Raw genomic sequence first — 25,904 nt, 5'->3', positions numbered from 1 at the left:
CTGGTTCATAGGTCTACACTTAACCATTGAGACACCCCAGCTGGTCTATAGGTCATTATTTAAATGGTTATTCTATTCTCTAGAATTTTCTTTTCCCTGGAGAGAAAAGATTTCTCTTCCCTGACAGTTTTGGGGAGATCCAGCAGTCCAAAGATTGCAAGGAAGAAAGGGACATTCTTTTCCCCCGAGGGTGGAACTGTTATGTGGTTGGCACTCACTGAACTAAAGCTTTTGCAGCTTTAATGAGCCAGAAGCAGGAATCTATCTAAAAGAAAGTGGCTTTTCATGCTCATTTTAAATTCAGGATTCATACTACTAAAATGGAATGAAGAATAACTTGCTGTGTGGAAATTCATTGAAGTTCTGGCTCCCAGATGAGGCAAGTCCATTTACCCAATTTGTCCTTCATACTCACAGAAAACTCATTTGTCCATTTTACTATTCAGGGTGATTTTTAAAATTGCATAGCAGCTGTTCAAAAGCTGAGATGAAGCACAGGGACTGTGTATTAAAGATGGGAAGTATCATTAATGCAGACAAATAATGACAGAGAGCCCTAAAAATCACCCATCAGAGAGCCATAATGAGCCCAAATATGACCGAGCCTAGAGACCAGGAGCTCACCATCACTATAAAATAGGGTCGGGGGTTATTTTCATCAGTGGATAGAGAGGGAGGTAGTTTCTTTGCACATTGATAAATAGCTTACTCATCTATTTAGAATATATATTAGTTTGTTCATTTGAAATGCAAATGAAAAGCTTTTCTTTCAGTTCTTGCATTATACTTCTTTATTGACACATGTACTGTTTTATGTCAATGTCTCTTTAGGGAGGAGAACTCGCTGGTGAAGGGGTGGTTAGAGCACAGGCTGAGAGCAAGCTCCCACCACCACCACCACCCATCCAAAGCCAGTTTCCAGGCTCCTTCGGGAAGATTCAGGCACATACCTGGGACTGTCCTCCATGATCCCTGTTTCTCCAAAGCAGCAGAGGCTGAAAGACTTGGCAAGCTAGGAGCCCATTCTTGCTATTTCATGTGAGGACAAGTGCCCAAATCTGGGTGCGGGGAGAGGAAGGAGATGCTGCACCCCTAAGATTCCTGGTCCTTCTTGTCATCCTCTCCAGGTGGCTACTGTGAAGGAGGCAGAGGCAGATGGAGTCTGACATTTGGGGGAAGGGTCCTCCTGGCCCATCACTAGTCCCTGTTCCAAATTCTTTCCCAGAGATACCTTGTGCCTCAAGACCAACTTGATAAAGAGATTCAACATAGGTCCCCTTCTTGGTTGGAGGCTCTCAATTGCTCATGCTCCTTCTGTATCTTTTCCAGTTAGTGCTTCTTGGAGCTGTCGTAGAGCTTGGACTTACAGATGCCCTAGCCTACCAAGGTCCATGACTCAGTAATGACCTAAGGTTTAAAGAGTAACCAAACATTTGGACTGGGTGGAAGCAATAGTCAATATTGTAATAACTATGTATAGTGTCAGGTGGGTACTGGAAATATCAGGGAAACACTTTGTAAACTATATAATTGTCTAACCACTTACTAATACAAAATAATATTGAATATAAACTATAATTTTAAAAAAATTAAAGTAGAAAAAATTAGTCATTCAGTAAAAATTGGTTGAATAACCCTGAACTAATAAAATTTAAAAAAAAAAAAGAAAAGAAAAAGATGAAATTAATTGGTTCTCATTTTCCCCAATTCTCTGTGACTTCTTTTTGTTTGTTTTTGGTGGTGGTGGTGGTGGTGGTGTGTGTGTTAATCCTCACCCCCAAGGATTTTTTTTTCTTTTTTTTTTTTTAGACAGAGTAGAAGGGAGGGGGAGAAAAACATCGATGTGAGAGAGAAACACATGGATTGGTATCCTTGACTGGAATCAAACAAGGGACCCTTCAGTCCAAGGGCCGATGCTCTATCCACTGAACCAAACTGGCTAGACCAGTCGTCGGCAAACCGAGGCTCGCGAGCCACATGCAGCTCTTTGGCCCCTTGAGTGTGGCTCTTCCACAAAATACCACTTGCGGGCACACACGTACAGTGCGATTGAAACTTCGTGGCCCGTGCGCAGAAGTCGGTTTTCGGAAAGGAGATAGACGAAACAAGTATACAAGACGAGTGTGGGTGGGAGAGTTGGAAGGGGTCGACCTCAGCGAACGTACCTCAATCAGATTGAGGACGTTTTTAGCAAAGGCCAGCTTAGGAGTACCCTAATTAGTTAATAACAATGTACCTACCTATATAGTTTAAGTTTAAAAAATTTAGCTCTCGAAAGGAATTTCAGTCATTGTACTGTTGATATTTGGCTCTGTTGACTAATGAGTTTGCCGACCACTGGGCTAGGCTGTTATTTGGGGGGTGGGAGGTGGGCGTTTAAGCACAAATAGAAGCGAGAGGAGGGGAGAGGAAAGGAGGGAAAAAGAGGAGAGAAGAGATAGATTTTGGAAGCAGAGTTTACTGTCATCTCTTTTTTAGGGATTCGCCACCTACATCTTTATAATAGAGACTGAAAAAAATCCAACAGTAAAGAAACTCCTTTTATTTCACCTCGCATTTCCCATAAATTTTTAAGGAATCTGTATTTAATGGAAAATGCTCTGCTCTGCCTACCTCATCTTGCTGAATAGAAAACTTTAGTAATTTATGACACATTCTTTGACAGTTATACAATTAACCTGGTGTCATGAGCTTACCTTGATTTTTAATCTTTGAAACCACCATAAAAAATAATGCTGTTCTGATCAATTTTTCTGCTTTACACTCTTCACCCATAGGTACTTTTGTCACAATTCCTAAAATCCTTCCACACATGTGACACCTCTTCACATGTGAAGAGAATCAACCAGCCAGAATCAACCAACTTTAATATATCATCAAGGAAATTAACAACCTCTAAGGCGCAGTATTTTGATTCTCTTGGTCTGACACAAGACTATATCAGAATTCACAAAAGTAAATTTGAGATACAGTGCTTAAGTCCATTTATTTTTAAATATAGATGGTTTGAAGAGATTTTTCCCCCCTCAGTGTAGTCTTTTATTTATTTTTTTATCTTTATTGTTGAATGTATTACATATGTCCCCTTTCCCTTCACTGATCTCTCTCAACCCACCCCACCCTCTCACCCAGGCCTTCACCACCCTATTGTCTGTGTCCATGGGTTATGCATATATGCACACAAGTTCATTGGTTGATCTCTTCCCACCCACCCACCCCCCTTTGCCTTCCCTCTGAGGTTTGACAGTCTGTTCGATGCTTCTATGTCTCTGGATCTATTTTTGTTCATCATTTTTGTTTACATTGTTCATTAGATTCCACATATGAGTGAGATCATGTGATACCTATCTTTCTCTGACTGACTTATTTTGCTTAGCATAATGCTCTCTAGGTCCATCCATTCTGTTGCAAATAGTAACAGTTCTTTCTTTTTTCTATTGTGTAGATGTACCACAGTTTTTTAATCCACTCATCTGCTGATGGGCACTTAGGCTGTTTCCAAATCTTAGCTATTGTAAATTGTGCTGCTATGACATAGGGGTGCATATATCCTTTCTGATTGGTGTTTCTGATTTCTTGAGATATATTCCTAGAAGTGGGATTACTAGGTCAAATGGAAGTTCCATTTTTAATTTTTTGAGGAAACTCCAGTTTTCCACACTGGCTGCACCAGTCTGCATTCCCACCAGCAGTGCACAAGGGTTCCTTTTTCTCCACATCCACGCCAGCTCTTGTCATTTGTTGATTTGTTGATAATAGCCACTCTGACAGGTGTAAGGTGGTATCTGATTGTTGTTTTGATTTGCATCTCTCTGATGATTAGTGACTTTGAGCATTTTTTCATATGCCTTTTGGCCTTCTGCATGTCCACTTTGGAGAAGTGTCTACTTAGGCCCTTTGCCCATTTATTAATTGGATTGTTTATCTTCCTTTTGTTAAGTTGTATGAGTTCCCTATAAATTTTGGAGATTAACCCCTTATCAGATGTATCATTGGCAAATATGTTCTCCCATACAGTGGGCTCTCATTATTTTGTACAGTTGATGGTTTCCTTTGCTGTGCAGAAGCTTTTCCATGGTGTAGTCTTATTATTGACCAAGGTTCATTGGCTTCTGGGGCCAGTAAAGAACCAGCCAAAATGCTAATAGATGTACTAAGGACTCTGTGGCCAGGTGTATCCACCTGCAGGTTCAGCTTTACTCCAATTGGATTCTAAACCTGAATGCACATTCAAATCACTTGAGAAACTAAAAATAATAACATCTGGCTGCCATAGTTAAATCAGAACCATTGGGAGGTGGGGCTTGGATATTGTTTTTAATTTTAATTTCCTACCTAAATTCTAATTCATAGGCCATTTTTTCTTTCTTATTGAATTTATTGGGGTGACATTGGTTAATAAAATTATATATGTTTCAGGTGTACAATTCTACAATACATCATCTAAGTCAAGTCACCTTCCATCACCATATATCCCCCCTTTACTGTCTTCTACCTCTTTCCACCACCCCCTTCCCTCTGACAATCTCCATACTGTTGTCTGTGTCCATGAGTCTTTCTTTTTTTCTTTAATTCCTTCACCTTTCTCACCCAGTCCACAAACCTTCCCCTCTGACAACTATCAGTCTATTCTCTGTATCTGAGTCTATCTCCACTTCGTCTGTTAGTTTATTTCATTTCCTAGCCAGAGGTTCAGTTTAGTATATCATCCAAGGAAATTAACAACCTCTAAGGTGCAGCATTTTGTGGAACTCAACATCCAACCAACTTGCTTTTAATCCTATGTTCAACTTCTAGAACTCTCTCTTTTCTGCCTTATTTCTTGATTCAATTCATCCTTTCTACCCCCAATTCAATTATCCTCCCCAGACTTTAAAATGATCATTTGTAGAGTGATTCTGCGTAGTGGCAATCTCCCCAGAACCTAACTGCTTCTGAGCTGTATTATTGTTTTGCTTCACAGATTTCCCAGAAAGCAACCACTAGCCCAACATATTCTGTGATTCCTGCCCAGACCTCTCTACTCTCCCTGATTCTGGAAGGAGGAAGGCCCTCCATTCAGACTCCATAGAGCTGGCCTTGCTGAGGGTGCACGCCACCTCGTCCTTACCTTTGTATTCCTTACAGGAAGTTCCCACAGTGCTTGTACATTTTAGATAATTACAAAATACCTTGAACCAGTGAGTAATTTAATAGTCTATTGTTCTTCCTTTATAAAGAAGCTTCAGAATAGTTGAAATTGCTATTGAAATGGAAGACAGGAGACCCAGGTTCTAATCCTGCCTTTCCACTAATTAGTTCTAAGTTCTTTGAAAATCCATTAACCTAAGCTCGGTGCTTCAGATTCTTCATCTGTTAAATAGGAATAATACAATCTATTCACCAGGCTTGCATAACTGTGTTGAAAGAGTTATGAATAAGGTATAAATGCTACCATTATACCTGTTCCCTCTACTATTAGGGGGCTTTGGTTTTTGTGTGAACCAAAAGCTGCCATTGAATCAAAAGCTAAGGCCAGGGAGAGAATGATTTGTCACCATGTTGATCCTACAAATATGATCAGTTCTAGGCAAAGTGAAGTTAGAAAACGTGGTCACCTGTCTATACTCATTCTTTCTCTTCATTGATTATGCTCTTGTCATGGAAGTCAGTGCTTTTATACTCTTTCTTATAGGAAAGCAATCTGAACAATTTATTTGGATGAAGTTTCTAGGGACTCAGTGGTGCTAAAATTTTTTTAACTAAGTAGATTTGAAGATCTAATTGACTTTATTCAATGACTCATGAATTGGACAGCATTCCATCTAGCGAGTAGAAGAGAGCTCTGAGGAGCTGCTCAAAATTGAAAGCTTTTGTAGTCAGAATGGAGCAGCAAAGGGAAATTTCTAACAAAGCGGGGATTGTTTCAGGCTAAGTCCCCTTTCTTTGAGGAAAGGTGGGGGCTATCATGCAGAGGATCCCATTCCTGGAAGAAGCTGAAACTGCAGTTTAAGCCTTGGTTTGCTGGGGAGGGGCTTAGCAGAAATGACCCCATTTGGGGTCGGTTGCTTTTCATTCTTTAGCAGTATGTTTAATTTATGAAGAAGTCTATAGTTAACCTGAAAAATAAAACCTTAATTGTGAAATTTCAGCTATTAAGACAAACCGAGGAAATTTTATTAGCCCCTTTACCTTTATATCTCTTTTATTACATGCAAACACTAAGAGATAAAGATATAGACCTATTAAAGTAGGCTTGCACTGGTCATGTTACCAGTGGTGTGGGCTTTCGGTTCTTGACTTTTTGCAAGAAATACTTCACAACACAAGTCCAGGTGATTTTGAGAGTACATTTCTTAAAGCTGGGGACAGTGAAGCAAAGGAAGGGTGAGCTGTCCGAGCTGTATGAAGGGAGCAATGACCTGCAGATGGATGTGATGCCGGGCAAGGGTGACCTTCCACAGATGGAGGTAGGCAGCGGGAACCAGGAGCCGTCCCCGAACCACCCCTGCAACCAGCCCCCCTCGGGCGGAGAAGGAAGGCCCTACGCAGAGGCAGTGGGGGACCGAGGCCTGCAGGCCGGCCCAGCCCGGGGGAGCTGCCAGGCCTGTTCGCTGGCTCTGACTTTGAGGCCGAGGAATTTGATGACTGGGAGGACGGCTACGACTATCCGACTATCTGGAGGAGCCACAGGGCATCCGTGGCCCTGGACAAAGTCAACAAGATATTTCTGAGAACACCCAGTGCTGGAGAGGCGGCCGTGGATGGCGGTGTTCAGATGCATTATGAGAAGACCCCGTTTGATCCGCTGGCTTTTATCGAAGAGCTTTCTTCACTTATGGTTGTCAATCGTCTGACCGAATACCTCAGCTGTGATGAGATTATTGACAAAGTAGTTAAATGCGGCTAAAGAGGAGGAAACTACTTGAGGAGAGACCCAGCATTCCACTGTCTCTTGGGTTTATTCCAAATGGTTCCGTGCCAATGAAAAACTTGATCTTCAAAAAAAATATTTTTTTTGGTTTTGTTTTTCAGAATAGAATAGGGCAGTGACTGCACAGTTGTGACAAAGAAAAAAAAGCTGTTTAAGGAAAAGGATCTTAGGACTGTTGAAACCTGTTTATCCTGAAACATGTATGGCTTTGACTTTGTGATTGATCCAGATCATCTTCTTTGCATTGGGGAAAATTACTTCCACATTCACCGTACAGAATGGTTTTGCAAGGATGCATCGTATCCAAGACAAACCGCCAGCCAGTGCAAGAGCCCACTGATACTAATTACGTGAGAAAAAGTAATGTATCCAACGTAGGGCGCCAGATGTCTTTTGAGTTTATTGGACAGAAAGCCTCTTGAGAAAACTTTGAAGATTCCACTTTGTGATCTATTCAAGCTATAGATAGCAAAGGCTAAATTTTCAGTGTATACTAATAAGATAAATATTCTTAGTATCCCAGAAGTATAAGCAAACTCCAGAAGAAATATGTGTCATGTGTACTACATCTTAGCATGTTTCCAAGGGCATCTGAAATTTTATTTGTACATGTATCTTGATAATTTATAAAGCTATTGTGATCTATAATTTAAGAAAATTCATTATTTTGATCATTATTTTTAAAAGTAAAAAATGAAGAAATCCTCAGTAAATTTTCAAATTCAGACATTAAAATGTATGTGAAAGTATAAAGAAAACTATTTCTAATACCTTCATATCCTAGAGAAATTTTGTTTTACCTTTAACTTTACAGGGAAAAGACTGGTGGGACTTCATCATGAAAGAACTGTTAAGTGAAAATTGTCAAGTAAAAGAAAGGCCCTACATTTAAAAAAGACTTTATGGACAGTTATGCCGTCAACCTTTAAAGGTTTCAAACCTATCCAGAAATTTCTGAAGTTTCCCTCTGTCTCCTCCTCTAATTAAGCTTGTGATTGGTTATGCACCAGCATTTGAGATAATAAAATGTCTTGTTCTGTGTAAAAAAATGATAGAAAAGGCAAGCTCATAGCAACAGGAGTGAGCCTAGACCAGGGGTGGGCAAACTTTTTGACTCGAGGGCCACAATGGGTTCTTAAACTGGACCAGAGGGCTGGAACAAAAGCATGGATGGAGTGTTTGTGTGAACTAATATAAATTCAAAGTAAACATCATTACATAAAAGGGTACGGTCTTTTTTTTTTTTTTTAGTTTTATTCGTTTCAAACGGGCCGTAGTTTGCCCACGGCTGGCCCTAAACAGAGCTACCTTGGTCCTTTGGAAATGTGAGGAAGAGTTGAGCCTACGGTGGCTGCCTTGACCCTTTACAAAAAAAAGTCATTGAGGCAGAAGAAGTGAGCCAGCTGGGCTGTGTAGACTCAGGAAACAAGTTAACAAGGAAAAAGAAGGACCCTGGAGAAATAAAAAAAAAGATACACAGCTTAGGAAAGAAGTGGTGGGAGAGAAGGCATGGGTGTGCTCTTGAGAGAGAAAGAGTGTGCCCTGTGATATGGAATTTTTGGACTGGAACACACAGTGTTCCCCTGGGCAGGATGTCCCGGATTCTTTGTCCTCCAGAGTCAAAGAATGAGTCCACGGACAGGAGGTGGAAATTTATTAAAGAACAAGTACAGACTCCCACGTGGGGAAGGGGAAAGAGTCCCACTGAGTTCCTTTTCCCTACAGCTTATAAAGGCTACAGATTTTGGTGCCTTGATATCCCTTCTGATTGGTCACTATTCCCTGACTGGTTACTATAGTAACTCCTGGGCTCAAACTTCGAACCTCACATGGGACATGTGAGGGCCCACCCCTCCTTCCTTATTGTTTTCCTATTCCCTTTGGGCTTTCTTCTTTTCCTTCTGGATAAAGGGCTTCCTTCTCTTTATTTTGTAAATATAGACCTTTTGCTGTTCCCAGCTCCCTCATTCTATGGAAATGTACCTGTTGCAGCTTTTCAGCTCCCCCATTCTATGGAAATACACCTTCTATTGCTCTGCAGCCCTGTGCTTCCTCCATGGTCCCCTTAATTTCTAACATGTTCTAAACCTGTCTTATTTTACCCCTAAAATTCCTGTTTCAGTCCCCCCTCCAATTAGGGAACTCCAACTGCCATTGGGAACAATGGACGTCGATTTGTCTGGCTGCTTCCTGCTGGCAAAGGGGTCGTAGTTTGGGAGCGGCAGTCAGGGTCCCATTGGAAGTGGGCTAAGGGTCCACGGATGATGGATGCAGTGGCCTTCGTCTGGGGTTCTATGCAGAGGACCATTTGTATCTTTAGGGCTTCTAAATGGGAAGGTGTGAAACATAACAAAAGTTACTAGTAAACAAGTAATGGTTAAAGATGAGTAAAATAAAACAGTATAAACCAAGGTCTGAGGAGGAGAGCTAGTTAATAGGGATGGTATTATATCTTTAATTGGTGCCCAGACTTCTGGGGCAAGAGGCTTTGAGACTTTCCTTTTAGCTAAGCTGCTTGCAGCAAGAAGTGTTATTCATGGCACAGACTTTGCCCTGCTCAATCAAGGGCTTCTTTGTGAATAAAAATCTATAGAGGTTTGAGAAGTGGTTCTGGTGAAAGGACAAGACAGAAACATACTCCCCTCCCTCTCCCCTAACTTGCCTTGTAGGGCTGGGCCCTCAGCCCAAGCCCCCTCCTTTTCTGAGTGACCACAAGAATGCCGGTATTGACCTAACTCCCCCAACCACCACCTGAGTGGACCAATGAAGCTCCAGGAATGCAGCTAAGGTCCTGATAAGGCTATAGTGGGGGACGGCCCAAGCCTCAGAATGTGCTGGTCACTTCCTGACTTTTGTGCTGTAAGACCCTGATGAAAAACCCTGACCGAAATGATCTATCTCTATAACCCACGTCACCCCCTAAGCCCACCCAAATAACTAGCCCTATATAACCTTTGTTCTCCTGGGACACGCTCTCTCGCCTTACCGCTGCATCAGACAGAGGCTGGGAGCCAAACCTAGGTTTGATTAATAAGATTAATAAAGACTCCTTGCTTTTGCATCGGAAGAGGCTCCCTGGTGGTGGATTATTGGGGACCCCGAACTCTGGGCATAACACTGGTTGATGGTAGTGGCAGCATACGTTGTTCTATAGACCAAGATTTAGCACATTTTATTTTAAAACAGTTGTGGGAGAGAGATTATTTGACTCTAAATTGGGCTGCTTATAACATACTTAGTAGTTAGGGATTTGGGGAGCCAGTATGGCTTCAGAAATTTAGTATACCAGGGTTACAGAGAGGGGCTATAAATAGGAACATTTTATGGTGTTTCTGGGTCCCAATAAGGATAGAGAAGGTCTCCTCTAGGTACCACCCTAGGATTCAGGTGACACTTACAAAAAGACAGAATAAGAATTATTTTTAAAATGAAAACATTGATTATTTAGAAATATCAGAGTATGTTACTTATTTGGCATTTATTGACTTTTCAAGTTTCCTTTGAAAGAGAAGGTTCTCTAGTTTAGGTCCTCTAGAACCTCGGTTCTCAACCTGTGGGTCGCGACCCCTTTGGGGGTCGAATGACCCTTTCGCCTAAGACCATCGGAAAACACGTATATAATTACATATTGTTTTTGTGATTAATCACTATACTTTAATTATGTTCAATTTGTAACAATGAAAATACATCCTGCATATCAGATATTTAATTATGATTCATAACAGTAGCAAAATTACAGTTATGAAGTAGCAACAAAAATAATTTTATGGTTGGGGGTCACCACAACATGAGGAACTGTATTAAAGGGTCGTGGCATTAAGAAGGTTGAGAACCACTGCTCTAGAAGTTTACAAGAGTAGAACTTTGGTGATTTAGTTGATGGCTATGCAGCTTCGTCCTCCTTTTGTGCTGGTATTCAAGGCTCACTTGAGACAGACGGATTTAGGAGCTGATGCTGCTGACTTGTGGGGGGACTTAAAGACACAGTGCCTGTAAAAGGGCCTTTTGAGTTGTTTAAATGCCTGCCCAAATAAATGAGGGCTATTCCTGAAAACTTTGGGGCAGCATTGTCCATGTCAGTTGATGGCTTTGATTATTGAGATTTTTTTAAAGGCAAATAGAAACTGTGAATTAGGAGACAGGGGTATACGGGAAAAGGCATCCTTGAGATTTAGTACTGCAAACCACTTTGTGTCCTCTGGAGTCAGGGCAAGTAAAGTATGAGGGTTAGAGACAATTGGTTGGATAGCAATCATTGCCTTATTTACTAGTTATAAGAGCTAGTCCTTCCCCTTTATTTGGAATTCCTAAGAGGGGGGTATTGTAAGAACTATGACAAGGTTTCAGTAAACCTTGGGCCTTTTAAAATAGATGACTTATTAGGATATTGAGTCCTTTTAGAGCAGTGGTTCTCAACCTTGGCTGCACATTTAAAATCAGGATTTTAAAAAGATTCCCAGGTGATTCTAATGTGCAGCCAAGGTTGAGAACCACTGTTCTAGAGCCTCATGGTTGAGAGGATAGTGTTTCTGATGTGAATATGAGGCTTTTTGCAGGATCAGGAAGGCATGGGAAAGGAACAACTTACCCTAGTTGTGCCCTAAAGGCTGGGAAAAAGATTTCTTTTTTGGGTTCACAGACATGCCTGTAATGGCTACAGCCTTTGAGGATGATTTGCCAGGGTTTGGGAGGAATACAGAGAAGGTGGCTGCTGAGGAAATTAATTTCCTTGCCTTCTACTGTCAGGCTTACCTGCGGCTCCAGGGTGGAGATGGTAGTCCTTTGAGGAGCCAGGTTGGGAGACCCCAAGCCTTGCTAGTCCTATTGGGCCAGCTGGGTCGCCAGCCCCGCCCCAAGGGACCTCTGACTGGGGTTCTTGCCTTGCTAAAGCCTGGCACAAAGAGCCTTGGTTCTGGCTGGCTTGTCCTGTTTTTGTTTTGTTTTGTTTTGTTTTGTTTTCCTTATTCTGGTTTTTATTATAGAACATAGAGGTGGTAACTTTCAGGAGGTTTTTTTTTTTTAAGTATTTTTGGGACCAATAGCCAATTTTTGTAACCTTCTGATGTCTGGGGTAGCTTAAGTCAGCAGTCACCAACCATTGGTCCGTGAGGTCTGAAAGGTTGGTGACCACTGGTTTAAGGAAGCCTTTGGAGCAATGGTCACCAACTGGTGGTCCATGAGGTCTGAAAAGTTGGCGACCACTGGCCTAAGTGATAAATTTGTCCTTTAAAATTAGTTGTCCCAATTCTGAATCTGGGGTAATGTTGGTATGCTTATCCAAAAGCCTCCTTGAATCTTCCAAAAAGACCAAGGGGTTTTCGTTAGCCCCTTGATTAATGGTGCTTAATTTAGAGTAATTAACAGGCTTTTGTTTTATTATGTCAGGTTTTCTATAACACAGAACTGGCAGGGCTTTATTTTCCACCTTTTATTCTAGGATTTCATTGAGGATCTACAGGGGGAATTGCCTCTTGTCGTGTTAAGAAATTTCTGTTTCTTTCCTCAGAGTCCTCTGTTTCCTCAGCATAAGTAAGAAAATGGTCATTCCCAAATTGTTTTGCTTTTTTCATCATATTTTGCTTTTCAGTGGCTGAGAAGGTCAGGTTTAATATGAACATGATGTCTTTATATGAGAGATCAAATACTTGAATGAGGTTTTGGAAGACTTCAATGTATTTGTCAGGATCAAAGAAGCGGCAAACCTGTGACAGCACCTTAGCCAGTCGTGGTTTTGCTTCCACCGGCCTGCAGCCTGTAGGAGTTTGGCAAGTGCCACCTTTTATTCTGCTGCTTGGAAGCCACTTTGAAAGCTGCCTTTTTCCCCTTCCTCCTTCCGTTTTGCCCCAGGCGGGGAGATAATGGTTTGTTAACTACAGGCTGGCTACAACTTTAGGGGTTTAGCCTTTGTTTACATTTCCCTTGGTCTCTCTTCCTGTCATTAACCTGCACAGACTTTCAGCAACTTGCACAGGCCTTCTTTTTCCCTTCAATAACACTTTGGTTTGAAAATAACAGAGTTAAAAAACACATTTCACAACTCCAGATTCATTTCAGAGATCACAACAAAGAAGCGACCTAGCATTCAACAGTCAACAGGCCAACCCAACAGCTGTGTTTGGCTGTAATGCAGCCATGCACAGCAAGGGGCCATGCCTTCCAGTGCCTCAGAAATTAACCCCTCCTTAGGCACTGCAAACTTTTTTCCCCCCTTTATTAAGATATACAGATGTGTCCTTATCCCCCCTCAATGGCCCCTCATCCCCCCAGTCCTGCCCTCACCTTCACCCCCGGTTGTCCACATCCATCGCTTATGCTTATATACATGCATACAAGTCCTTTGGTTGATCTCTTACCCCCACTCTCCCCTATCTTCCCTCTGAGTTTTGAGTATCTGATCGATGCTTCTCTGTCTCCACATCTGTTTTTGTTCATCGGTATGTTGTTCATTATAATCCACAAATGAGTGAGAGCATGTGATATTTATCTTTCTCTGACTGACTTATTTCATTTAGCATAATGCTCTCCAGCTCCATCCATACTGTTGCAAATGGTAGGAGTTCCTTCCTTTTTACAGCAGCATAGTATTCTATTGTGTAGATGTGCCAAAGTTTTTTAATCCATTCATCTGCTGATGGGCACTTAGGCTGATTCCAGATCTTAGCTATGGTGAATTGTGCTGCTATGAACATAGGGATGCATATATCCTTTCTGATTGGTCTTTCTCGTTTCGTGGGATATATTCCTAGAAGTGGGATCACTGGGTCAAATGGAAATTCCATTTTTATTTTTTTTTTAATTAAATCTTTATTGTTCAGATTATTACATTTGTTCCTCTTTTTTTTCCCCCCATAACTCCCCTCCTCCCAGTTCCCGCCCCACCCTCCGCCCTCACTCCCCACCCACTGTCCTCATCCATAGGTGCACGATTATTGTCCAGTCTCTTCCCCACCCCCCCAAGAATAGTCAGTCCATTCCCTTTCCATGTCCCTGATTCTATTATAATCACCAGTTCATTCTGTTCATCAGATTATTTATTCACTTGATTCTTAGATTCACTTGTTGATAGATGCATATTTGTTGTTCATAATTTGTATCTTTACCTTTTTCTTCCTCTTCCTCTTCTTAAAAGATATCTTTCAGCATTTCATATAATATTGGTTTGGTGGTGATGAACTCCTTTAGCTTTTCCTTATCTGTGAAGCTCTTTATCTGACCTTCAATTCTGAATGATAGCTTTGCTGGATAAAGTAATCTTGGTTGTAGGTTCTTGGTATTCATCACTTTGAATATTTCTTGCCATTCCCTTCTGGCCTGCAAAGTTTCTGTTGAGAAATCAGCTGACAGTCGTATGGGTATTCCCTTGTAGGTAACTGAGTTTCTTTCTCTTGCTGTTTTTAAGATTCTTTCTTTATCTTTTGCTCTTGGCATTTTAATTATGATGTGTCTTGGTGTGGTCCTCTTTGGATTCCTTTTGTTTGGGGTTCTCCGAGCTTCTTGGACCTGTAAGTCCATTTCTTTCACCAGGTGGGGGAAGTTTTCTGTCATTATTTCTTCAAATAGGTTTTCAATATCTTGCTCTCTCTCATCTTCTGGCACCCCTATAATTCTGATGTTGGTACGCTTGAAGCTGTCCCAGAGGCTCCTTACACTATCCTCGCATTTTTGGATTCTTTTTTCATTTTGCTTTTCTGGTTGGATGTTTTTTGCTTCCTCGCATTTCAAATCATTGACTTGGTTCTTGCGCTCCTCTGGTCTGCTGTCGGGCGTCTGTATAATATTCATTATTTCAGTCTGCTGTTCGGCCATTCAGTCGGTTTGCATATCACACTTTTATTTTTATAGATTATCTTGGGACTAAGAACCAAGCAAGATGGAGGACTTAAGCCCAGCAGTTCCCTAGTGTTAGAATGGGACAGAAATGTTCAAATAGACTGAAAACCCAATGAATATTTTAATCCAATTTTATTTGGCAAAACATGACTTTGTCTTCCAAGAAGCAAGTGTCTGGTAGAATTTGCAGCAAGTTTCTGGAATCCAGTGTCTTTTAAAAGCAAGAGTGTTTGGTTTTATTTTAGTCCTTCCAGATACGCTGTGAAACGTTTTGATGAGATAAGTGTAAATGAATCTGAAACTGATATAAATATTTACGTAGTCACTTAAAAATGAAAAGAAAGAGTGTTTAGGACAAAGTACATTCTGAATTTCTCTGAACCCAAAACATTTTTATAAAAGGTATGTAATGTGCAAAGACGCCAACCGAGGCCCATCCATCCTCAATTAGAACAGTAACATTAATAGAAACCAAAAGACATAACCCAATTTGCTTCCTTGAATGGCAATAAAAATCCAGTGAAAAATCCCCATTTTTCTGATTTCTATTTTAGTGTGTATCAAACTCTAGAGGTATGAAAAATTCAAAAATTGTATTTCTTGTTAAAAGCATTATTGTTTTTATAATTTTATTTCTAACTGGAATAAGTTTGTAGAATAAACTGGTAGATTGGCCAAATTTAGCTTCGGGTTTCAGCTAAGCTTAGCAAATAAGGGAGTGAAGTGCAACATTGCTCTAATTATGGTCTCTAAATGTGTCTGGTTCCAGATACACTGTATCATTATACAGTATGTGCAACACTGAAATAAACACTTGTTTTTCTGAACACAATGCTTACAAAACAACAAATTGTGATTTGCCTTTGATCTCCTTGAGGGGTTTATCTTAGTACATGCCATCCGGCTTCTTATAAAGACCCTTATTTAAAACAAGATGTACTTTTGTCAGAGCTGGAAAAAATACAGTAGCCAAATAAATTTATATTTCAGCTAACTGCATTTAATTTGTTTTTGAGAGAGTATGACATGAAATTGAAGATAAAAATATTTTTTTATAATAACCACTGTCTGGTGAACTAATAAAGACCAGAGACTTACAAATATTTTTGTTCTTATTTATTCATCAACAGTCAAAGGTTCAGCTCAGGAATGGAAAATTGTTCATTTTTTTGTTTTGTCTAATTGTGGAGAGGGCTCAAGTGAGTGTCAGGTGTGTGTGTGTGTGTGTGTGTGTGTGTGTGTGTGTGTGTGTGTGGCTGTGAGAGCAGGTTGGAAGAAATGATTGAACTTATTTGACTAATGGCTACACAGGACAAGCAGTCAGCTATTCTCTAGAATGTGATCACCTGCACCCTGAATGAAAAAGACTGCATCCTGCCCTAGCCGGTTTGGCTCAGTAGATAGAGGGTCAGCTCGCAAGCTGAAGGGTCCCAGATTCAATTCCAGCCAAAGGGCACACACCTCAGTTGCAGGCTCAGCCCCGGTCTGGGCTCGTGTGGGAGGCAAACAATCGATGTGCCTTTCTCACACCAATGTTTCTCTCTGTCTCTCTCCTCCATTCCATTCTCTCTAAAAATCAATGGGAAAATATCCTTGGGTGAGGATTTTAAAAAAATGACTGTGTCCTATTCAGTGACTAAGAACTTGGGGTCTATAGCCACAGTTCCTGGAGCAAAATATTACCTCTCATTTTGTGACTATGTGCAAATTGCCTTATCCCTCAAAACCTTAGTCTCTTCATCTGTAGAATGGGAATAATCATAGTACCCACCTCATAAGATTGTAGTGAAAATTCAATGGCAGTCTAGACTCTAGACACTTAGCTCAGGGCTTGCCATTTATAAATGTTAGTTACCAGAATGACATATTTTGTTCTTGCTATCATTTTACTTTGTCTTTATCAGTTTCCTCATCCTGCTGTCTTAGAATCACTTTATTGCTTTTTCTAGCTCCTTGTGCTACCTACGTTGTTTATTTACTTGATTAAATTTTCTTGATTAAAAATAAAAATGCTTAAAGCTATTCTTTGTTATCCAAAAAAAATTATGTTGTGGCTATATACATTAAATTTGATGTCATGATTGTCTTACCTTCAAATAGTCTATCACTACAGTTTTTATTTCTTTTTCCTTTATTATTAAGGAGAATTTATTTTTATTAACTTTGTGCATGTTTCTGTGTCCCAGAAAATGTGGCTTATACAAGTTCTGCTTTTTGGAATTTAGTAAGGTTGTGACTGAGTGTGTAATAATGATAGTTAATATTCATGAAAAGCATTATTTAGAGATATTTTAAGAATTTCTTTATATGCAGGTTGTATTTAATTCTCACAATAATACTATGATGTAGGAATAATTATTATCCTAATTATCCAGGTCGGAACACTGATGTTTAGACAGGTTGAATAACCCACCCAAAATTTCACAGCTTTAAGGGCCAAGGATTAAGCCCAAATTAGGAGCCAAAAAAGAATTAGGCAAATAAACAATGACCCAGGGTACTATACTGTAAAGGGTGATGTATCAGTCTGCCTTTAAAAAGGTGCTTCAGACTGGGTGGCTTACACAAAAGGAAGGTATTGTTCACAGCCCTGGGGGCTGGAAGTCTAAGATCAAGGTGTCAGCGGGGTTGGTTTCTCCTGAGGATTGTGAGAGAAGGAACTTTTCCCTGTTTCTCTTCTAGAATCTGGTGGTTTCGGTCCCTCTTCAGCATTCCATGGCTTGTGGAAGCATCACCCTGATCTCTACCTTCATCTTCACATGGTGTTGTCTCTGTGTGCCTGTCTTTGTGTCCAAATTTGTCCTTTTCCTGAGGGCACCTGTCAAATTGGATGAAACCTACTCTGATGACTTCATCTTAACTAATTACATTTGTAATGACTCTATTTCCAAATAAAATCACATCCTGAGGTACTGGGAGTTAGAACTTCAATGTATGAATTGGGGGGAGTATAATTCAATGCACAATGGGTGATAAATCTCCATAGAAATGAATTGAAAATACCTTTCCAGGTTATTCAGGCTTCCAAGCAGAGCTGCTTAAGTACCTGCAGATCTGCAATCAGGGACTGCCCTGATGGAACAGAAGAGCTTTGAGAGAACATCAAAAATAGGCAAACAAGTAAAGTAGCTAAAACTCCTCTCCAGTGTTGAGCTGTTTCTTCTTCTTCTTCTTCTTCTTCTTCTTCTTCTTCTTCTTCTTCTTCTTCTTCTTCTTCTTCTTCTTCTTCTTCTTCTTCTTCTCCTTCTTCTCCTTCTTCTTCTTCTTCTTCTTCTTCTTCTTCTTCTTCTTCTTCTTCTTCTTCTTCTTCTTCTTCTTCTTCTTCTTCTTCTTCTTCTCCTCCTCCTCCTTCTTCTTTTTTTTTCCTTTGCATTGATCATAGGCAAATTATTGGTTGTGACTTTGGGCAGAGCCACCATCTCTGAGATTAGCTAGGGGGGCTTGTGCCTGATATTGGCAGCAGCATGAGCTAATTTTGAAGCTAAATGAGACATAGTGCTATATATTACAAATGAATCATTTATTTCACAAAATAAACTTGCACATTTCAGTTGGCCTCCCAAGAAACTATCTGATCATTATGTCTTGTTTAAAACTAAAGGTAGCCAGGCTGGTGTGACTCAATGGTTGAGTGTCGACCTATGAACCAGAAGGTCATGGTTCAATTCTGGGTCAGGGCACATACCTGGGTTGTGGGCTTGATCCCCAGTCAGGAGCATGCAGGACACAACCGATCATTGATTCTCTCTCATCGTTGATGTTCATATCACTCCCTCTCCCTTTCTCTCTGAAATAAATAAAAAATATTTTTTTTAAAACTGCAGGTAATATATACCCAAAGAAATGCAAGTTTATGTTTCTTAAAAGACAGTTTATAATAGCACCATTCCAAACTGAAAACAAACTCAATTCTACCAATAAAATCATGGATAAATATGACTGTCCAAAACATAATGATGAGGAAAAGAGCCCAGACACAAAATCATACTGTATTATTTCGCTCATCTAAGTATCAGAACAGGGGACAATTTAAAGTCACATTTAAAACTTGCAAGTGTGAAATTATTCTGACTGTACAGGAAGAAGGCACTGATAACAAAACAAAAATGACTTTGAGCACTTGCTTTTATGGTAGCTTGTACTTTATGCTCCAGGAAAGTGGAAGGCATTCCATAGCCCTACCATGCGATTTCTAGGGAATCCCCTGAAGGTGTTGATTTGTCATTAGTGCTGATTTTAAATGACACACTCTCTTGTCAGGGCCAGCCTGACAGGTTGAACCGGTCTGAGGTAGGGAGGTGGGAATTGAGAAAAGAAAAGAAGACAGGAGAGTGGGATCGGGAGGATTACAGATCAATCGAGGAACTGAAGCAAGTTCATTAACCACGCAATGCCTTTTATACAAAAACACTGAATAGGAGGTCTGTCAAGAGGAATGTATTCTTTGTTCCTCTTAATCTCTAAGGGAGAGACAGAGCAGAAGGACAAGTTCTCAGTACAGCAAATCTCAGTAAATAGTTACAGACTTCTTGTTAAGCCACGAAAGGCTGTTCTCATTCTACAAAGGTTGCTCTCATTCTACTGATAACCGCCATCCAAACAAGTCTGGGAAAACTGTGTGGGTAAGGGTCCCAGCCTGGCTAGCCCCTTCAGGTGCAAGGACCATGTCAGCTTACACCCGGTCTCCAACACTCTCTGTTTGGTATTCATTCACCCATTTTTAAAGAATTATTTTTATCGATGTGTAATTCACATACTACAAAACTCACCCTTCTGAAGTGTACAACTCAATGTCTGTTAGTATATTCATAAAGTTGTGAAACCATCATTCTAGCTAATTCCAAAACATTGTCATCATCTCAAAGAGAAACCCTGTACTCATTAGCAGACATTCCCTATTCCTTCCTCTCTCAGCTTCTGGCAAACATTAATTACCTTCTGTTTCTATGGATTGGCTTATTTTGAACATTTTGTGAGTGGAATCATACAATATGAGGCCTTTTGTGTCTGGCTTCCTTCACTTTGCATCACATATTCATGGCATAGTCATGTTGTAGCATGTATCAGTACTTTATTTCTTTTTATAGCTGAATAGCTTTACATTTTATTTATTTGTTCATCCACTGATGGACACTCAGATGGTTCCCACATGCACTTCCTTTTCCAGTACTACTTCAGCATATTCAGAAAGAGACTGGCATTTAGACCACACAAAAAATCAATAAGTTTCCCAAAGTAGAAATTATATAGTCAACAACTTCTTAAAACAATGTTTTTAAAAAGTAAAAGAAAAAACCAACGCAATAGAATTATAACTTAAGAAATAAATGTTAACTCAAATAATATAAACAAAAATTGTAAAAGCCATCTTCTAGAGCAGCAGGCCACCTGGGCAGGAGCTGCAGGGCAGGTTGGGTGACATGGGTGTCAACCTGTTTGGAAGCAGGTAAGTGACCAGGACTAGCAGAACCCTGCACACCTAGAGCATGCTAGAAATACACAATCTCAGGCTCCTTCCCTGACTCATTACATCCAAGCCTGTATTTTCACAAGGTGCTCCAGGTAATGAATGCACATTTCATTACGTGAAATACTGCTCTAAGCAACCACACAGAAAAGATATGTGTTGCACCATGAGTCACAAGACCTTCTGCTCACCTCAATTATAATCATCAAACTTGTTATTCAAACCACTGAAAACAAATTATAATGATGACACAATAGATGTGCTAATTATGGCTACAATGGCCCAGTGCACAAAATTCGTTCATGGGAGAGGGGGGTCTCCCTCATCCCGGCCTGCACCCTCTCCAATTTGGGACCCCTCGAAGGATGTCTGACTGCAGGTTTAGACCTGATCCCGCAGTCGGACATCCCTCTCACAATCCGGGACTGCTGGCTCCTAACCGCTCACCTGCCTGCTTACCTGATTGCCCCTAACCGCTCCCTGGTGGCCTGATTGACACCTAACTGTTCCTTGCCAGCCCGATAGTCCCCAACTGCCCTCCCCTGCTGGCCCGATCACTCTCAACTGACCTCCCCTGCTGGCCCGGTTGCCCCCAGCTGCCCTCCCCTGCCGGCCATCTTGTAATGACATCATGTGAGGGTGTCGCACGAGGGCATCACACAAGAGCGTGACGCCACCTAGGCTTTTATTATATAGGATAAATGTATCAAATCAACATGTTGTACTTTATACAATAAGTTAAATGTATTTCATGTTTTTAAAATCCACTAATTTTACTAAAAATAAAGAGGGAAATTTGCTTCTCTGAGGAGTAACATGTCCTTGGGATGTCAGAGTTAGTGAGAATGGTTCTAAATTAACATGTTGAAGTGGAAGTGGGCCCTGCAGTATTCACATCCCCCCCCTCCCTAAAATATTCTTCATTAAAATGAGAACTTATGAGAAATAAAAGAGAAATGGGTGAGGGGCCCTGTCTTTAGCCCGTTCAAACTGCTATAATAAAAATACCATAGACAAGGTGACTTAGAAATAGCAGAATGTTTTTCTCACTGTTATGGAGGTTGGAAGTCCAAGACCAAGGCACAGGCAGATCCGGTGCCTGGTGAGAGCTCACTCCCTGGCTCACTGAAGGCCGTCTTTTTGCTGTGTTCTCGCATGCTGCAGGGCAGGAGCTCTCTGAGGTCTCCTGTATAAGGGCACTAATCCCATTCATGAAGGCTCTGCCCATGACCTAGTCACCTCCCTCCTCCTAATACCTCACATTGGGGATTGGGTTTCAACGTGTGAATTTTGCAGGAACACAGACATACAGTCTATTACAGCTCCTATGCATATAAACTTTTTTTTATGAATTTTACGTTTATATCCCACATATGAGTGAAATCATGGTTCTTAGCTTTTCCTGAATGACTTATTTTGCTTAGCATAATATTCTCAAGTCCTAGCCATGTTGTCACAAATGGCAGTATTTTATTTCTTCTTATGGCTGAGTAGTATTCAGACAACAGTATGGTGGTTAGCAGTGGGAAGGGAGGGAGGAGAATAGTAAAGGGTAAAAAGGGCAAAATATATTTTGACAGAAGATGACTTATCTTTAGGTGGTGGGCATCAGTACTTGCAACTTATGATCCTATTAATCAATGTCAAGCCCCCAAAAATAATTTTAAAATAAAATTAAAAATATTTAGGAGAAACCAAGATGGCGGCATAGGTTAACGCCGGAGATTGCTGCCTCGAACAACCACTTCAGAGATATAACTAAAGGACAGAACGGACATCATCCAGAACCACAGGAAGGCTGGCAGAGTGGAAATTCTACAACTAGGAGGAAAGAGAATATCATACCCAGACTCAGGAGGCGCAGTGCTGAAGTGAAATACTGAGGTGCGGAGTGCGTGCACGCGGAGCGGGCTGACGGCGGAGGACGAGGTTGTTGTTTTCAATCGGGAGGGAGTTTCAGACTCTGAGCTCCAGATCCTGGCGAGTCTTTAGGGACCCAGACTCAAATGGGAGAAGCGGGACTGTCTGGCTTTGGTCGGAACTCAAAGGCAGCTTTCTCTCCGAGGTTTGCAGCCATTGCTGGGACTCTGAGAGGCAGAGCCTCTGCAGATGGGACTGAGAGTAGCCATAACTGCTTGTTCCGCCCGCCTTGTAGATCCCCAGGGACCCGCCCCGCCCAAGCCCTGCGCAGAGCCATTTGCCAGATAGCCTCAGGCAAAGGCTAGATTAGCACCGCCCTAGAGATCCAGCACAGAAGCTCTCCCACTGCAGACACAGCTGACTCTCATAGCCAGTTAGCCTGGAGGTCAAATCAAGGCTTAACTACAACAAGACTGCCCACAAAGACCACTAGGGGGTGCACCAAGAAAAGATAAAAAAGATAAAAAAATGCGGAGACAAAGAAACAGGACGCAAATGTCAGAAATGGAAGATATAGAGCTCAAAACCACACTTTTAAGGTCTCTCAAGAACTGTCTAGAAGCTGCCGATAAACTTAGTAAGGCCCTCGAAAAGACTGGTGAGACCGCCGATAAATGTAGTGAGATCCTCAAGAAATCTAATGAGACCCTCGATGTTGTGATAAAGAACCAACTAGAAATTAAGCATACACTGACTGAAATAAAGAGTATTATACAAACACCCAACAGCAGACCAGAGGAGCGCAAGAATCAAGTCAAAGATTTGAAATGCAAAGAAGCAAAAAACACCCAACTGGAAAAGCAAAATGAAAAAAGAATCTGAAAATATGAAGATAGTGTAAGGAGCCTCTGGGACAGCTTCAAGCGTACCAACATCAGAATTATAGGGGTGCCAGAAGATGAGAGAGAGCACGATATTGAAAACCTATTTGAAGAAATAATGACAGAAAACTTCCCCCACCTGGTGAAAGAAATAGACTTATAGGTCCAGGAAGCGCAGAGAACCCCAAACAAAAGGAATCCAAAGAGGACCATACCAAGACACATCATAATTAAAATGCCAAGAGCAAAAGACAAAGAGAGACTCTTAAAAGCAGCAAGAGAAAGAAACCCAGTTACCTACAAGGGAATACCCATACGACTGTCAGCTGATTTCTCAACAGAAACTTTGAAGGCCAGGAGGGAGTGGCAAGAAATATTCAAGGTGATGAATACCAAGAACCTACAACCAAGATTACTTTATCCAGCAAAGCTATCATTCAGAACTGAAGGTCAGATAAAGAGCTTCACAGATAAGGAAAAGCTAAAGGAGTTCATCACCACCAAACCAGTATTATATGAAATGCTGAAAGGTATCCTTTAAGAAGAGGAAGAAGAAGAAAAAGGTAAAGATACATATTATGAACAACAAATATGCATCTATCAACAAGTGAATCTAAGAATCAAGTGAATAAATAATCTGGTGATCATAATAGAATCAGGGACATAGAAAGGGAATGGACTGACTATTCTTGGGGGGGAAAGGGGTGTGGGAGATGCAGGAAGAGACTGGACAAAAATCGTGCACCTATGGATGAGGACAGTGGGTGGGGAGTGAGGGCGGAGGGTGGGGCGGGAACTGGGAGGAGGGGAGTTATGGGGGGGAAAAAGAGGAACAAATGTAATAATCTGAACAATAAAGATTTAATTTAAAAAAAAGAAAGGAAAAAAAATAAAATTAAAAATATTTAAATAAATGAACTTTTTTTGAAAGGAAGCATAAAATGAAATCAGAAAGCAAATAACAAATATACAGCAAAAGACAAATTTGGCCTCAAAATAGAAGAAAGTTTTTCAAAACATCCATTATTTGAAAAGATTAAGAAACATGGCCTCTTTGAAACAAGAGTTAGAAGAGGTACAACAGATCAGGAGAGATATGATAACTCCACAACAGACAATAAAAAGTGAGCTGGCAGAGTTCAGGAGGAAAATGAAAGAGAAAAGTAAAACATTATGTCAATAACAAACATATTTCAAGCGGCGAGATTAGAATAAGAACATGAAGATCAGAACACAGTAAGATGGAAAAGACTTAACACTGTCTAAACTAAAATTTACTCAAGTCTGAAGTCCTAGGAGAATTTAAGCAGAATGATGCAGCACTGATCAATATCCTGGTACATTTCTGGACCTCAGGGATGAAGAAAGAATATTCTGAATATCCAGTGTAAAAGGCAAATCATGTTGAAGAAATGGAAATATCAAGTTGGTCTCAGAAGACACCCAATGCCAGAAGACACTGGAACAACTAAAGAGTTAGGAGGAAAAGAAAGTATGACCCAAGAATTACATACTGAGCAAAGTTGTCCTTCAATAGACTAGCCTTTTCAGGTGTGCAAGAATTTAAGGAATAGAGTACACATAAATTGTTCTTTTGAAAAATCACAGAAAGACAAAATCTAAACAAACCAACAAATGAATCAAAATTAAGAACTCAGAAATGTAAAGGCTATGAGAAGAAAGGATGGTTATGTAAATTGAATGCATTAAATGTAGAATTAAAACTAAATGTCTATGTTAATTATGACTGCCAAACAGAATCATAAATGTTGTATATGTGGACTTATAGAAAAAGGTAATATATTCAGATACTAATAATAAGAGAAAATGGAAAAAATAGATTCAACAAGATACTGCCTCAGCTTACCTCCTCTAAATCAGTACCCTGCACCATTACTCCCAGTTACTGTTTGTCCCAATATTATTTTTTATCTTCTTAATTACATTGAAGGTAGGTTTTATATATTTGTTACCTGACTCTCCCCAATAAATGGTAAATTCCATGACCCAGGGGACCTTGACTACCCTTTTCATCTTTGTTTTTCCAGAGTCCAGAACAGAGCCTGGCACATAGAGGTGCTCAATAAAGATTGTGGAGTGAATTAACAAACTCAATAAAAAATCGGCAAATGGCATGAACAGACAATTCATAGAAAAATAAATCTAAGTAACTTTAGAAAATAGGAAAAATGGTTTAATCACACTCATAACTAAAGAAATGCAGACTTTAAACTGGCTATCCTGTTCTTCACTTGCCAGATTTACAAAGATAGAGACCTTAGAGGGTGTACAATTTTGTGCAGGATATGAGGAAACAGCCACTCTCATGAACTCATGGCCGGAGTACAAACAGCTACTATCTCTTTTGACAGCAATTTGGCAATAATTAAAATATACACATTTTTTGAGGTTTCCATGTTTGTGTTTTTTTATTCACAGATTTTATATTTCAGGGAAATTTTAGGTTCACAGAGAAGTTGACAGGAAGTTGACAATGATTTCCCATCCACCCCCTGCCCTCACACACATATAGCCTTTCACATTATCAACATCCCACCAAAGTGGTATATTTGTTGCAATTGATGTACCTACATTTACACATCATTGTCTCTCAAATCCATAGTTTGCATTACAGTTCACTCTTGGTGTTGCACATTCCATGGTTTTGGACAAATCCTAATATATAAAAAGCCAGGGGCCTTCACGACTGAAACAACCAGACAGATGACTGAACAGCAGGCTATGTGAGATGACAAGGCCAGCAGGGGGTTAGTGAGGAACAACCAAATGACTGAACAAGAAGGCTGTGTGAGGAGACCAGGCCGGCAGGGGGGCAGTTGGGGGCAATCAGGCCAGCAGGGGGGGGGGGGGCGGAGTAAGGGGTGACCAGGCTGGCAGGGGGGCAGTTAAGGGTGACCAGGCCTGAAGATGGGGGCAGTACGGGGCAACCAGG

General features: G+C 40.7%; 1 pseudogene; it reads left to right on the top strand.

Moving 5' to 3' along the window:
• LOC132234474 (EP300-interacting inhibitor of differentiation 1-like) overlaps positions 1 to 7,972 on the top strand; it is a 29,305-nt pseudogene extending 21,333 nt beyond the window's left edge.
• The last annotated feature ends 17,932 nt before the right edge of the window (positions 7,973 to 25,904 follow it).

The sequence above is a fragment of the Myotis daubentonii genome, chromosome 5, assembly GCF_963259705.1.
Source record: "Myotis daubentonii chromosome 5, mMyoDau2.1, whole genome shotgun sequence".
NCBI classification, from domain to species: Eukaryota; Metazoa; Chordata; class Mammalia; order Chiroptera; family Vespertilionidae; genus Myotis; species Myotis daubentonii.
Note: the sequence above shows the minus strand (reverse complement) of the source record. Positions and strands in the feature narration are given on the sequence as shown.